This window comes from Mercurialis annua, linkage group LG4 (genome assembly GCF_937616625.2).
Source record: "Mercurialis annua linkage group LG4, ddMerAnnu1.2, whole genome shotgun sequence".
Taxonomy (NCBI): Eukaryota; Viridiplantae; Streptophyta; class Magnoliopsida; order Malpighiales; family Euphorbiaceae; genus Mercurialis; species Mercurialis annua.
The window spans coordinates 3075149-3089487 of record NC_065573.1 but is presented as its reverse complement, the minus strand read 5'-3'; positions in this window follow the sequence as shown (position 1 = coordinate 3089487).

The following is a 14339-nucleotide window of genomic DNA, read 5'->3' as shown; positions in this document are numbered from 1 at the left end:
GGTAAGTCTCAAGACTCAAATTTCCATTTTTATTTTCTGGAATTATTTGTCTTGGAGATTGTGATTTTGGTTGTGGAAATTGATAGATTATATGTTTATTTATCAGTTTTAGCGTTTGTTTTCAGTTTTGAAATTTTAATTGGTATTAAATTTATTCTTTTTAAATTTCTGGGCTGATGTCTTATATCAATTAAATATGTGTGTTAAAGGTTGAATTTTATAGATTAAAATTGTGATAAAATTCGGGTTCATCAAACTCAGTCCCCTACTCATGGCAGTATTCTGCCTGGCAAGGGCAGGGGGCCCAGGGGGCCAAAGCCGAGAGGGGCCGAGCCCTAGGTGAAAATTTTACGGACAATATTTTCAATTTCAAAAATATTCTAATTATTATTAAATGTGTTTTGGGTAGGTTGGTTTTGAAAAAATATATTTTTAGGATATGTTTGATTTGTATATGTGTGTGTAGGATATGTATTAGATTTATCGTAATAAATTTACGATACCTAGGAAGAGATAGTTGGAATTAAATTTGGATATTTAATTCTATTAAATTGAGTCGGTTTAGAAAGTATCCTAGATGTTAGAAATTATTATATTATTAATGTTTAATTTCTAAACTAGATCCGTTGAATATTGTCACGGATACCGACGGACGAAAGATCTAATTTGCAGCGGAAATATTTTAAATTTGGAATAAGCGAGTACGGTTAGTATGTCTACAATTTATATTGCTGAATATTAGTATTAAAAATGTTTATGAACTGCTTTACATGATTTGTAAATGTTTTGTTTTATTTTAAATTTAAATCGCATGAACTGTATACATAGTTTTGAAACCGATTTAGATTCATTGAAACATGCTTACTATTGGGCGGCAATAGTGTTGTGTGATCACCGGTATTGCATATTAGAATGGTTTGCATGTGATGTTGCTGTGTGAATCCTGGCGACGGCCTGGAAGTCAGGCGACGGCCTAGACGTACTGTGTGAACAGATCTTAAGAGCCAACGGAAAATAGACGACCCCAGCCTTGTCAAGAGTACAGCCGAGATATGACAGGTTGAACCTAAAAGTATGTTGGCGACGGTATTTATGTACTACCGAAATCCGTTGTACAGTAAGAAGAGTCTGGGACTTTCATGTACGTAAAATCAAAATAATCGGATTTGACTGGCCAAAGTACAAAAAGAAAAGTAAATACGGCCAATGGTGACAGTAAAATACTGTGCGGCCTACGTGGTTAACCCAAATGGTGTGGAGAAATGTGAAATGAATTTATATTCTTATTTTGAAAGCACGTAGGAACATGAATCATGGTTTAGGGTTTCATATGAATCGGTAATCTGGATGCATGGCTGAAATCGCTAAAAGGGCGAAACGTTTGGATTTTTTTCGTAACCTCTTAAATTGCTAAAACGGTGAAACGCTTGGATTTATTTCGTAATGTTGGTAAACGTTTGGCATATATTGCTGAAAAGGTGAAACGCTTGGATTTTTCGTAATGTTTGTAAACGTTTGGCTTACATTGCTTAAATGGGGAAACGTTTGGATTTGTTTCGTAGCGTTTGTAAACGTTTGGCTTAAATTTCTAAAAAGGTGAAACGTTTAGATTTATTTCGTATCATTTGTAAATGTTTGGCTTAAATCGCTAAAAAGGTGAAATGTTAGGACATGTTTCGTAACGTTTTTAAATGTCTGGCTTAAATCGCTAAAAAGGTGAAACACTCGGATTTGTTTCGTAACATTTGTAAACGTTTGGCTTAAATCGCTAAAAAGGTGAAACGTTTGGATATGTTTCGTAACGTTTGTAAACGTTTGGCTTAAATTGCTAAAAAGGTGAAATATTTGTATTTGTTTCGTAACGTTTGTAAACGTTTTGCTTAAATTGCTAAAAAGGTGGAAACGCTTGGATTTGTTTCGTAACGTTTGGTTTAAATTGCTAGTAAGGAGAAACGCTTGGTTTTGTTTCGTAACGTTTGTACATGTTTGGCTTAAATTGCTGAAGAGGTGAAACGCTTGGTTTTTGTTTCGATACGTTTGTAAACGTTTGGCTTAAATTGCTAAAAATGTGAAACGTTTTGATTTGTTTCGTAACGTTTGTAAACGTTTGGCTTCAAACGCTAAAAAGGTGAAACGTTTGGATTTGTTTCGTAACGTTTGTAAACGTATGGATTTTTTTCGTAACGTTTTAAATGTTTGGTTTAAATCGCTAAGAAGGTGAAACGTTTGGTTTTGTTTCGTAACGTTTGTATATGATTGGCTTAAATCGCTAAAAAGGTGAAACGCTTGGATTTGTTTCGTAGCGTTTGTAAACATTTGGCTTAAATCGCTGAAAAAGTGAAACGTTTGGATTTGTTTCGTAATATTTTAAACATTTGGCTTAAATCGCTAAAATGGGGAAACGTTTAAATTTGTTTTGTAACGTTTGTAAACGTTTGTCTTAAATTGCTAAAAAGGTGGAAACGCTTGGATTTGTTTCGCAAACGTTTGTAAACGTTTGGCTTAAATTGTTAGTAAGGAGAAACGCTTGGTTTTGTTTCATAATGTTTGTGAATGTTTGGCTTAAATTGCTAAACAGGTGAAACGCTTGGTTTTTGTTTCGTAACATTTGTAAATGTTTGGCTTAAATTGCTAAAAATATGAAACGTTTTGATTGGTTTCGTAACGTTTGTAAAGGTTTGGCTTCAATCGCTAAAAAGGTGAAACATTTGGATTTGTTTCGTAACGTTCGTAAACGTTTGGATTTGTTTCGTAACGTTCGTAAACGTTTGGATTTGTTTCGTAACGTTTTAAACGTTTGGTTTAAATCGCTAAGAAGGTTTTGGTTTTGTTTCGTAACGTTTGTATATAATTGGCTTAAATCGCTAAAAAGGTGAAACGCTTGGATTTGTTTCGTAACGTTTGTAAACATTTGGCATAAATTGCTAAAAAAGTGAAATGTTTGGATTTGTTTCGTAACGTTTTAAACGTTTGGCTTAAATCGCTAAAATGGGGCAACGTTTAAATTTGTTTCGTAACTTTTGTAAACGTTTGGCTAAAATTGCAAAAAAGGCGAAACGTTTGGATTTGTTTCGTAACGTTTGTAAACGTTTGGCTTAAATTGCTAAAAAGGTGGAAACGCTTGGTTTTGTTTCGTAACGTTTGTAAACGTTTGGCTTAAATTGCTAAAGTGGTGAAACGCTTGGTTTTTATTTCGTAACGTTTGTAAACGTTTGGCTTAAATTGCTAAAAATGTTAAACGTTTTGATTTGTTTAGTAACGTTTGTAAACGTTTGTCTTCAATCGCTAAAAATGTGAAACGTTTTGATTTGTTTCGTAACGTTTGTAAATGTTTGGATTTGTTTCATAACGTTTTAAATATTTGGTTTAAATCGCTAAAAAGGTGAAATGTTTGGTTTTGTTTCATAACGTTTGTATTAAATCGCTAAAAAGGTGAAACGCTTGGGTTTGTTTCATGACGTTTGTAAATATTTGGCTAAAATTGCTAAAAAAAAGTGAAACGCTTGGAATTGTTTCGTAACTTTTGTAAACGTTTGTCTTAAATTTCTAAAAAGGTGAAACACTTGGATTTATTTTGGAACGTTTGTAAACAATTGGCTTAAATTGCAAAAAAGGTGAAACGCTTGGATTTGTTTCGTAACGTTTGTAAACGATTGGCTTAAATTTCTAAAATGTTGAAACGCTTGGTTTTGTTTCGTATCGTTTGTAAGAGTTTGGCTTAAATCTCTAAAAATGTGGAACGTTTGAATTTGTTTCGTAACATTTAGAACATTTTGTTTTATTTCGTAACATTTGCAAACGTTTGGCTTAAATCGCTAAAAAGGTGAAACGCTTGGATTTGTTTCGTAACGTTTGTAAACATTTGGCTTAAATCGCTATAAAGGGAAAACGTTTGGATTTCTTTTATAAAGGTTGCAAGCGTTTTTCTTAAATCGCTAATAAGGTGAAACGTTTGGATTTGTTTCGTAGCGTTATCAAAAGTTTTACTTCAATCGCTAAAATGGTGAAATGTTTGGATTTGTTTCGTAACGTTTGTAAATGTTTGGTTAAAATTGCTAAAAAGGTGAAACGTTTGCATTTGTTACGTAGCGTTTGTATACGTTTGGCCTAAATCGCTAAAAAGGTGACACGTTTGAATTTGTTTCGTGCCGTTTGTAAACATTTGGCTTAAATTACTAAAGGTATGAAACGTTTGTAAATGTTTGGCTTATATTGATAAAAAGGTGAAACACTTGGTTTTGTTTCGTAACGTTTGTACACGTTTAGCTTAAATTGCTAAATATGGGAAACATTTGGATTTTTTCGTAACCATTGTAAACGTTGGGCTTCAATCTCTAAAATTGTGATTTGTTTGGTTTTGTTTCATAACGTTTGTAAAACATTTGGCTTAAATAGCTAAAAGGTAAAACGTTTTGATTTGTTTCGTAACGTTTTAGACGTTTGGCTTAAATCGCTAAAATGGGGAAACGTTTCGATTTGTTTCGTAACGTTTGTAAACATTTGGCTTGAATTGCTATAAAGGTAAAACGTTTAGATTTGTTTCGTAACGTTTGTAAACGTTTGGCATATATTGCTAAAAAGGTGAAACACTTGGATTTGTTTCGTAAGGTTTATAAACGTTTTGCTTAAATTGCTAAAAATGTAAAACGTTTTAATTTGTTTCGTAACGTTTTAAACATTTGGTTTTGTTTTGTAACGTTTGCAAACATTTGGCTTAAATCGCTAAAAAGGTGAAACGTTTGGATTTGTTTCGTAACGTTTGTAAATGTTTTGCTTAAATCGCTAAAAAGGGAAAACGTTTGGATTTCTTTTATATAGTTTGTAAATGTTTGGCTTAAATTGCTAATATGGTGAAACGTTTGGATTTGTTTCGTAACATTTGTAAAAGATTGGCTTCAATCGCTAAAAAGGTGAAATGTTTGGATTTGTTTCGTAACGTTTGTAAATGTTTGGTTTAAATTGCTAAAAAGGTGAAACGTTTGCATTTGTTACGTAGCGTTTGTAAACGTTTGGCTTAAATCACTAAAGATATGAAACGTTTGGATTTGTTTTGTAACGCTTGTAAACGTTTGGCTTAAATTGCTAAAAAGGTGAAACGCTTGGTTTTGTTTCGTAACGTTTGTACACGTTTAGCTTAAATTCCTAAATATGGGAAACATTTGGATTTTTTTCATAATGATTGTAAACGTTTGGCTTCAATCGCTAAAATTGTGATTTGTTTGGTTTTGTTTCATAACGTTTGTAAAACATTTGGCTTAAATCGCTAAAAAGGTAAAACGTTTTGATTTGTTTCGTAACGTTTTAGACGTTTGGCTTAAATCGCTAAAATGGGGAAACGTTTGGATTTGTTTCGTAACGTTTGTAAACATTTGACTTAAATCGCTAAAAAGGCGAAACGGTTGGTTTTGTTTCGTAACGTTTGTAAACGTTTTGCTTAAATTGCTAATAAGGTGAAACGCTTGAATTTGTTTCGTAACGCTTGGAAAAGTTTGGCTTAAATTGCTAAAAAGGTGAAACGCTTGGATTTGTTTCGTAACGTTTGTAAACGTTTAGTTTTGTTTCGTAACGTTTGGATTTGTTTCATAACGTTTGTAAACGTTTGGCTTAAATCGCTAAAAAGATAAAACGTTTGGATTTGTTTTGTAACTTTTGTAAAACGTTTGGCTTAAATCGCTAAAAATGTAAAACGTTTGGATTTGTTTCGCAGCGTTTTAAACGTTTGGCTTAAATTGCTTTAAAGGTGAAACGTTTGGATTTGTTTCGTAACGTTTTTAACGTTTGGTTTGGTTTCATAAGATTTGTAAACGTTTGGCTTAAATCGCAAAAAAGGCGAAACGTCCTGTTTTGTTTCGTAACGTTTTGTAAACGTTTGGATTTAAATTGCTAAAAAGGTGAAACATTTGGATTTGTTTCGTAACGTTTGCAAACGTTTTGCTTAAATCGCTAAAAAGGTGAAAAGTTTGGACTTTCTTCGTAACGTTTGTAGATGTTTTGCTTAAATCGCTAAAAAGATGAAACATTTGGATTTGCTTCGTAACGTTTGTAGATGTTTTGCTTAAATCGCTAAAAAGGTGAAACGCTTGGTTTTGTTTCGTAGCGTTTGTAAACATTTGGTTTAAATTGCTGAAAAGGTGAAACGCTTGGATTTGTTTCGTAGTGTTTGTAAATATTTAGCTTAAATCGCTAAAAAGGTGAAACGTTTGTATTTGTTTCGTAACGTTTGTAAATGTTCCGCTTAAATCACTAAAAAGGTGAAACGTTTGGTTTTATTTCGTAGCGTTTGTGAACGTTCGGTTTAAACTGCTACTAAGGTGAAATGTTTGGTTTTGTTTTGTAACGTTTGTAAACGTTTGGGTTATATCGCTAAAAAGGGTAAACATTTGGATTTGGTCTGTAAATGTTTGGCTTAAATTGCTAAAAAGGGGAAACTTATAGATTTATTTCGTAACATTAGTAAACGATTGATTTTGTTTCATAATTTTTGTAAACCTTTGGCTTAAATCGCTAAAAATGTGAAACATTTGGATTTGTTCTGTAACGTTTTAAACGTTTGGTTTTGTTTCGTAACGTTTGTAAACGTTTGACATAAATCGCTAAAAAGGTGAAACGTTTTGATTTGTTTCGTATCTTTTGTAAACGTTTGGCTTAAATTGCTAAAAAGGTGAAACATTTGGATTTATTTCGTAACATTTGTAAGCGTTTGGCTTCAATCGCTAAAAAGGTGAAACATTTGGATTTGTTTCATAACGTTTGGAAATGTTTGGCTTAAATCGCTAAAAAAATTAAACGTTTGGATTTGTTTCGTAATGTTTTAAACGTTTGGCTTAAATCGCTAAAATGGGGAAACCTTTGGATTTCTTTCGTAACGTTAGTAATCGTTTGACTTAAATCTCTAAAAAGGTGAAACGTTTGGATTTGTTCCGTAACGTTTGTAAACATTTGGCTTATATTGTTAAAAAAGTGAAACGCTTGGATTTGTTTCGTAACGTTTGTAAACGTTTGGTTTAAATCGCTAAAATGGAGAAACGTTTGGATTTGTTTCGTAATGTTTGTAAACGTTTGGCTTTATTCGTAAAAAGGGGAAACATCTGGATTTATTTCGTATAGTTTGTAAATGTGTGGCTTAAATCGCTAAAATGGGGAAACATTTGAATTTGTTTCGTTACGTTTGTAAATGTTTGGCTTAAATTGCTAAAAAGGTGAAATGTTTGGATTTGTTTCGCAACGTTTGTAAATGTTTGGCTTAAATCGCTAAAACGGGCAAATGTTTGGAATTGTTTCGTTTAATACCCCGTAATTTTAAGTAATTAAATATGTCACGAGGTCAAATTGGAGTAATCAAAATATTAAAAATAATTTTTTGAGGTTTCGAATATATATTAAAAAATATATTCGGAAAGACTAAGTTTAATAGTCAAATGGTAATAGTAAGGTTTGACAATTTAAGGTTTTGAAATTAAATCACGGGAAGTGATTTAATAAATTCGGAATACGTAAATTAAATTTAAACGTAAATTTAATTTATACGTATCCGTAAAAGAGCATCGTAATAATGTGAGTTCAAAATTTAAATTGGGAATCTAAATTTTAATAAGAGGATATAAACGGGACTAATAGAATACAGAATACGACTGGACGTCTTAGATGAAAATATATTGATAAAAAATATATTAATATACCACTCTAATTGGAGAGTTTAATATTTCAGACAAAACTCCGAAATTAAAATGTCGAAACTCGGAAGTTTCGACGAGTAATTAAAGAAAATAAGTTATATATATATATATATATATATATATATATATATATATGGCCTAATGTCTTAAAAAACCCCGACCTTTTAGCCCCTTTTCAATCATACCCTGACGTTGTAAATTTGTCAATTTTACCCTATTTTGCATTTTTGTGTTTCAATTGTACCCTGAAAAATTAAATTAACGTCTTTTGCGTTTGGAAATTTGTTTAAAACATTCTACATGTCTCGCATATATTAATTGTATATTTTTAAAATTTATTTAAATTTAGTTAAATTAATTAAGAATTTAAATTAGTGTTAATTTGATTATGGTTTTTAGTTAGTTTTTAAAAATAAAGGACTTATTTGTACTTTTTTGAATAAAAAAGAATTTAATTTCATGTTTAGACTTAATTAATTGAATGATTTCATCATTTAAGTAAAAAAATTAACAAAAATTTAAATATTGCGGTACAATTGAAAACAGAAAATTCAAAAGTGGGTAAAATTGACAAATTTTCAACGTCGGGGTAGAATTGAAAAAAAGTTTAAAGGTGAGGGGTTTTTGAGTGATTAGGCCTATATATATATATATATATATATATATATATTAAAAGAAAAACAAAAATATATAAGAAAGATGAGGCGATGATGAAGCGGAGGAAAAGGAATCAAAATGTTCATTTTAATCCTTGAATTTTTATTTTAATTAGTTTTAATTATAAATTAATTAAATGTTATTAGTTAGTCCAAGTTAACGTTTGGACTAACTAATAACATTTTGGTGTTAATATTCGCGAAATAATTTGACGAAGTTACCGTCGAATTTTCATGAAATTTGGACGTGGTAATTTTAGTTAAGTGGGGCTGATTTGGACCTAATACATTTTATGGGATTTATTAAAAATAAAATATAAGTCGGATGCGAATAAAAATTATATTTTTATTCGTTTTATATTTTATTGGATTTCTGGGTAAAGTTTGACGGAATTTGGAATTAGTCTCTTTTTGAACTACGGATGACTAATGAAAATCAGAGTTAAAGTGCATGATTGAGCTAGTACCAAATGGTACTTTAGCCATATGAATTGCCTATAGATAGAGTGAGGGGGACGCCTAAGTCACCTCTGTTTCTTAAATGGAGGTGCTTGCTAGCTTAGGAATAGCAAGCAGAGGCGAGGTGCGACGATTCCGCTGCGGCGCGATCCTTTTCGCGATTCCGACTCCGTTTCTTCGACGATTACTAAAACAATCGAGGTATTAACCTCGTATACGAAGTTTATTTCGATATAAAATTATTATATATTCGATATTAAATGGTAAACGTATTGAATCGATCGTGTGCGTATCGATTCAACGTTTTAATTATAGAATTGGATGTTTTGGACTGTATTTAAGTGTTATGGGCAAGAAAAGCGAGTTAGCACGTCGAAATACAGCCGGGGATCGTCCCTGTCACGACCCAAAATATTGAGCCGCAACCGGCGCTAGGGAACGGGAGTGGTAGCTCCGGAACCCGTAGCAAGCCTTAAATCACTATTAATTTTTCGCAAATAATAAACAACAGTAAACAACGGAAGCCAATATACATATATAACACATAAACCAATATTTACACTAACTGTTCAAAACCTCGCGGGCTCTAGTTACCGTACCCTGTACGAACTGGCCTCGCGGTACTATATCCATCAGTTAGTGTATCCAACATATCACCGGCATCTGGTGCCGTGAATGAAACATAAAACACGTAGCCTATCAAAACATATAAACAAGACAGCAAGTATTATGTACAATCAAAATGTATTGCTGTCTAGACTACGACTCTGTCAAAGCGGGACCACTACTGCAGCATTCACAGAAGTCAGAAACTATACATACACAGCTGACTTCTGGACTTCAAAATCGGCCTCTAGCTAGGTCCACAAACTAAGCACCTGAAAGACATCAAAGGTGAGGGATCAGTATTTGGGAAAATACTGAGTGAGTGTGCATTTACTAACGATATTATCATAAAAACATAGCATCGCATTTCAAGAGACAATAATATAAAACATATAAACATGTATTTGATCCGTACGAAACTAATATCCTAGCATGCGACACATTTCTCGAATAATCATTATCATTCAACCCAATCGTAAATATCAATCGCGAGTCTAACTCGCTGGTGGCCCAGCCACTAGATACGGGGACTCCAGACTACACCGTAGCCGAGTACTCACTCGTATCAAAAACCCAATCGTAAATATCAACCGCGAGTCTAACTCGCTTGTGGCCCAGCCACATAAATTTTATAATCATCAACAGCTCCCAGCTGTGTCAAGTCATTTCTCAAATGCAAATATACTAGACTGACTCGATACTGGTGATCACACAGCCTATTGACACCCAATAGGTAGCTAGTTTCTTCGGATCGCATACTAGTTCTCGTATATAAAAATTAATAAAGCATATAACATTTCAATCAATTATATATAATGCGATGCGTGTAAACAATATATATATATATATATATCTATGCAAAATAACTTTATATGTATAATACACGAAAGTAAAGTGCAACTCACAGTGACCGCAATCCAATCACAAATATGGTCGTTGAAATGATATGCCCTCGCTATCCCACGTCTACTGACCTCTCTGCTCTGACACGTCTGATAAATAATTAACATTTAATGATTAGACGTGAATCTCGTATTCCTATACGTATAATACTTTTAAGTTTTAGGGTTTAGTTTCATTCCGATGAAGTTTTAAGGAGTTTTCAAGGCAATGTGCAGTTGCTGCCTTCACACTGACACTGTTTAGTAAAATGACGATCTCTCCCAATTGAACCGTTGGATCGACATGAAATTTGACAGACGCGTTCCTAAGAGGCAAATCTATAAACTTACCATTGGGATTTTGAATCTGCCAAGTTTTGGGTAGTGTGCAAACGCACACAATGAGTGTGCGAACGCACACCCTAAAACTCAGGGAGTGTGCGAACGCACACTCAATGTGTGCGAACGCACACTCGTGACAGCCCCCGGAAAGTCATTTTCCGGGGCTTTTCAGCCATCCCGACGTGCTATACATTCGACTATACAATACCCGCATCTCGGTTTTCATGAAAACGCTATAATAACTTTAAAAACGTGGAATTCAATCCTAAAACTCAATCTTACTAAAACAGCCATATATATTCGAATTTATCACCAATTTTCGAAATATTTACCTTGATTTGATGCTCGGGATTGATAGAGGATTCGATTCTGAAGAAATCGCCGCGGAAATCGCTCGAATCGGACGTCGAACGGCGAAACGGCGGCGAAACGACGGTATCGCTCGTTAACTCTCAAAATCTCTCGATCCTTCTCTGATTCATATCTTCTTCTTCTTATTATTTGGCTAAAATGCCACTTTGATCCTTGTTCTTTTTGTTTATTATGATTTATTCTTTAAACTTTTCTTTTATACGATTTAGTCCATAACTAAATCGATAAATCCTTTTATTATGACTTCTACGTATTATTTATATCCAATAAATAATACGAAACTCGATATTAATACTTTCCCGTCAAAACCTATAAATTTCCATTTTCGACACAAAGTGGTTAAATTACCACTTTGGTCCCTGCACTTTATTTCGAGCTTTTCTTGACATTTTTCCTCTTAATTCCAATTCGAACTTATGAATTGAAATATATTACTAAATTCCTCGCATATAATCCTTTCCAAAACCGACCTACTAAAAACTTATTTATCGGAAAACTTTCTGATATCGCCACCCTGGCGAGTCCAAACTGGACACGTGGTCCAATTAGATAATTAAACATTTTGGGGTATTACATTCTTCCCCCCTTATAAAAATTCGTCCTCGAATTTTCGTAAATCTTGTTAGGATCTTAACTCATCCTTACAATTTCCTTGACGTCCGTTAATCCGTTTTGATCGCAGCTTTTCCTTTTACTTAACTCTTACATTTCCAGAATAATGTAGCTGTAATTGCATCCTTAACATCATAATCCTTCCGTCGTTGCTATTTGGTTGTAACTAATCATAACTTAATGTTTTCTCGTTTCGTCATTTCATTCTTAGTAGCCATAGGTTGCTACTAGTCTTCTTTATACGTGAATGGTCACGGCGTGCCAATTTCATCCTTACTGACATACTTACTTTATTCATATTCCTATGAATATTTTCTCTTGTAATCATAACTTGTAGTTATGATCTTTCATATCGTCTGTAGTTATCACTTTCCTTTCTTAACTGGTTCTTGTCATTTTCCACTCCTTGCTGTCATTCTCTGACACTTCGTTCTTTATCATTCAATCTTCTTCAACTTGCTTTTCTGATCTATCGTGAATCTCATGTCACCTGTTGACTATGATCTTTCATTCCTTTTTCCGTTACCCTAAACGTTCCACTTCACGTTACCCTTAATCGTGTAACTTATACAGCCTTCTTCTTTGACTGATACTATTCTTATCCTCAGTTTCTTATCTTCTTCACCTACCCTCTAATTACTCTTTTAAAATTCATTTTGAATTTCTTATTGACTTCTTAGTCAAAGTTGTCTTCCCTTTACTTCACAATTCCTTATTTATGATAACCCTATAAGAATGTTATATGTTTCTTTAACATCTAACTGTTTCAAGAATTTTCCTCGTAATTACTTTCATTGTAACAGATTCAGTAGATCCTTAATAACTTATTTATTTCTTTAATCTTCATTCCTTCTTACTGTATAATCAACTTTCTTTCTCATCTTAGACTTCTTCCTCTTACTTTCGAATAGTTTCATAATTTTATTCTCATTCTTCAAGGTGTCGCCTTAATACTAGTCATGATCATTTCTTAGCTTATCCTTATTCTGTTTCACATCTTCTTCTTGAAGTGTTCTCGATCACTCTTAGCATTTAGATCATACTTGACTTAGCAACTTCCAAAATTAGGGAATAGTTTCGATTTTTGTTTGTCCTACACTCCTTATGCTTCTTTAGCACTTATAACATGGTTCTAATTGTCTTTAAATAACTTAATCTCTTTATACTAATGCCATCTCTCGTTCTTTGACATTGTGGCTTCTTAGATACAGTTCACTCCTATCTGTCCAATAGCAATGAAGTATCATCTTATCCTTTACTTACTGTATTCGCTACGTCTTTCCTTCGTTTATAATAGCTCAATTATTGCTGTTCTATTCTGATAATCCTTCTGACGTATCTTTACAACTTTCCACTTCTCTATTCATCTTACTAATCTTAAGGGTATATGAGTTTCCTTATTATATTTTCTTTCATATCATCCACAATTCTTACATTTACTGACACGTATGCCTATACGTGTGTTCTTCTCCTTATACTAGAGTTTCATAACTTAGCTTTTCTCCTTTATGCTGAAACAATCTATAGCTCTTAACGCTGATATTAATGACTTCACTTAATATCAGTCAATTAGCATCATTATCTCTCTTGATCTATCTAATCTTAAACCTTCGCTTTTTACTGGATTATCTTCTTTATCGTCTGTATCCTTTTTCTTTCTACTTCTGTACTTTCTAATACTGACATCCATAAGGTTACATATCCTTAAAATATCTCTCGATATTCCTCATTCATATTATCGTCTTTTCGTCCTTCATACTTCCAATTTTTTTTTTCCAATATAATTTTCGATCGTCACGCTACCTATCCCAACATATGAACAATCGTTATATTCATCATTCTTGCGTACTCGTATGTTTCTTTCGTCTAACATAATTCTCTGTCATTTTATTCTTTATTCTATCATGAGAATAAATACTGTATCCTCAGACATTGCCAGCGCATCGCATCCTAACTGCGTTCGCTCTCCGGCAATAACTCCTCGTTCACATTTTACTGTAGCTCCCTTAACATTATTGCAATTATCATTAACAGGGCTTTATTCTGTTATTGGGGTTTGTTTTATAAATCTTATTCTTATTTCTTAAGAATCTTTTATTATTCGTCGCAGAGTTTTACATCTGAGTTCACTTACAAGATCAATACGACTTTGAAAACATCTTTTTGGCTAGCTAGCACTTTAAATCACTTTAAATCGTTTGAAATCGTTAGTACAATTGTAGCTCAGAGTGATGACACCTCTCATCACCAAAGAGTTGCTCGAAATCGCATTTTCTTTATCATTGTAAAGATATGATGCATGATCCATATTTTGAAAATCATTTCCTTATGCATTCCTATCATGATTATGCAATGTCATATGCGATGTCTGAGCACAATCGTACTTTGAAAAATCTTAAAAATTCTTCATACTTTTCATTAAACATAAGTTTACTCCAGATTGTACACTCTGCGACTATTAGCGGCTTTCTTTATTATTATTGGGTACATTTCAAATTTTTGTATTGCTGTCACCGACTGTCATCTTCCCTGACTATTCTTCTGTCACATCACTTCTTTCTCCATATTTCTGATAACCCAATTCATTCTGAAACTTCTTATAACCGTAATTACTATTTTCACCTCTTTACTATACTTGTATCATACCATGTACAAGTATAGTATTGGTACACATCACTTATGAGTGTAGGTATCAGTTCTTACATATCAAATCTCCTTTTCAGTATTCCATCTTT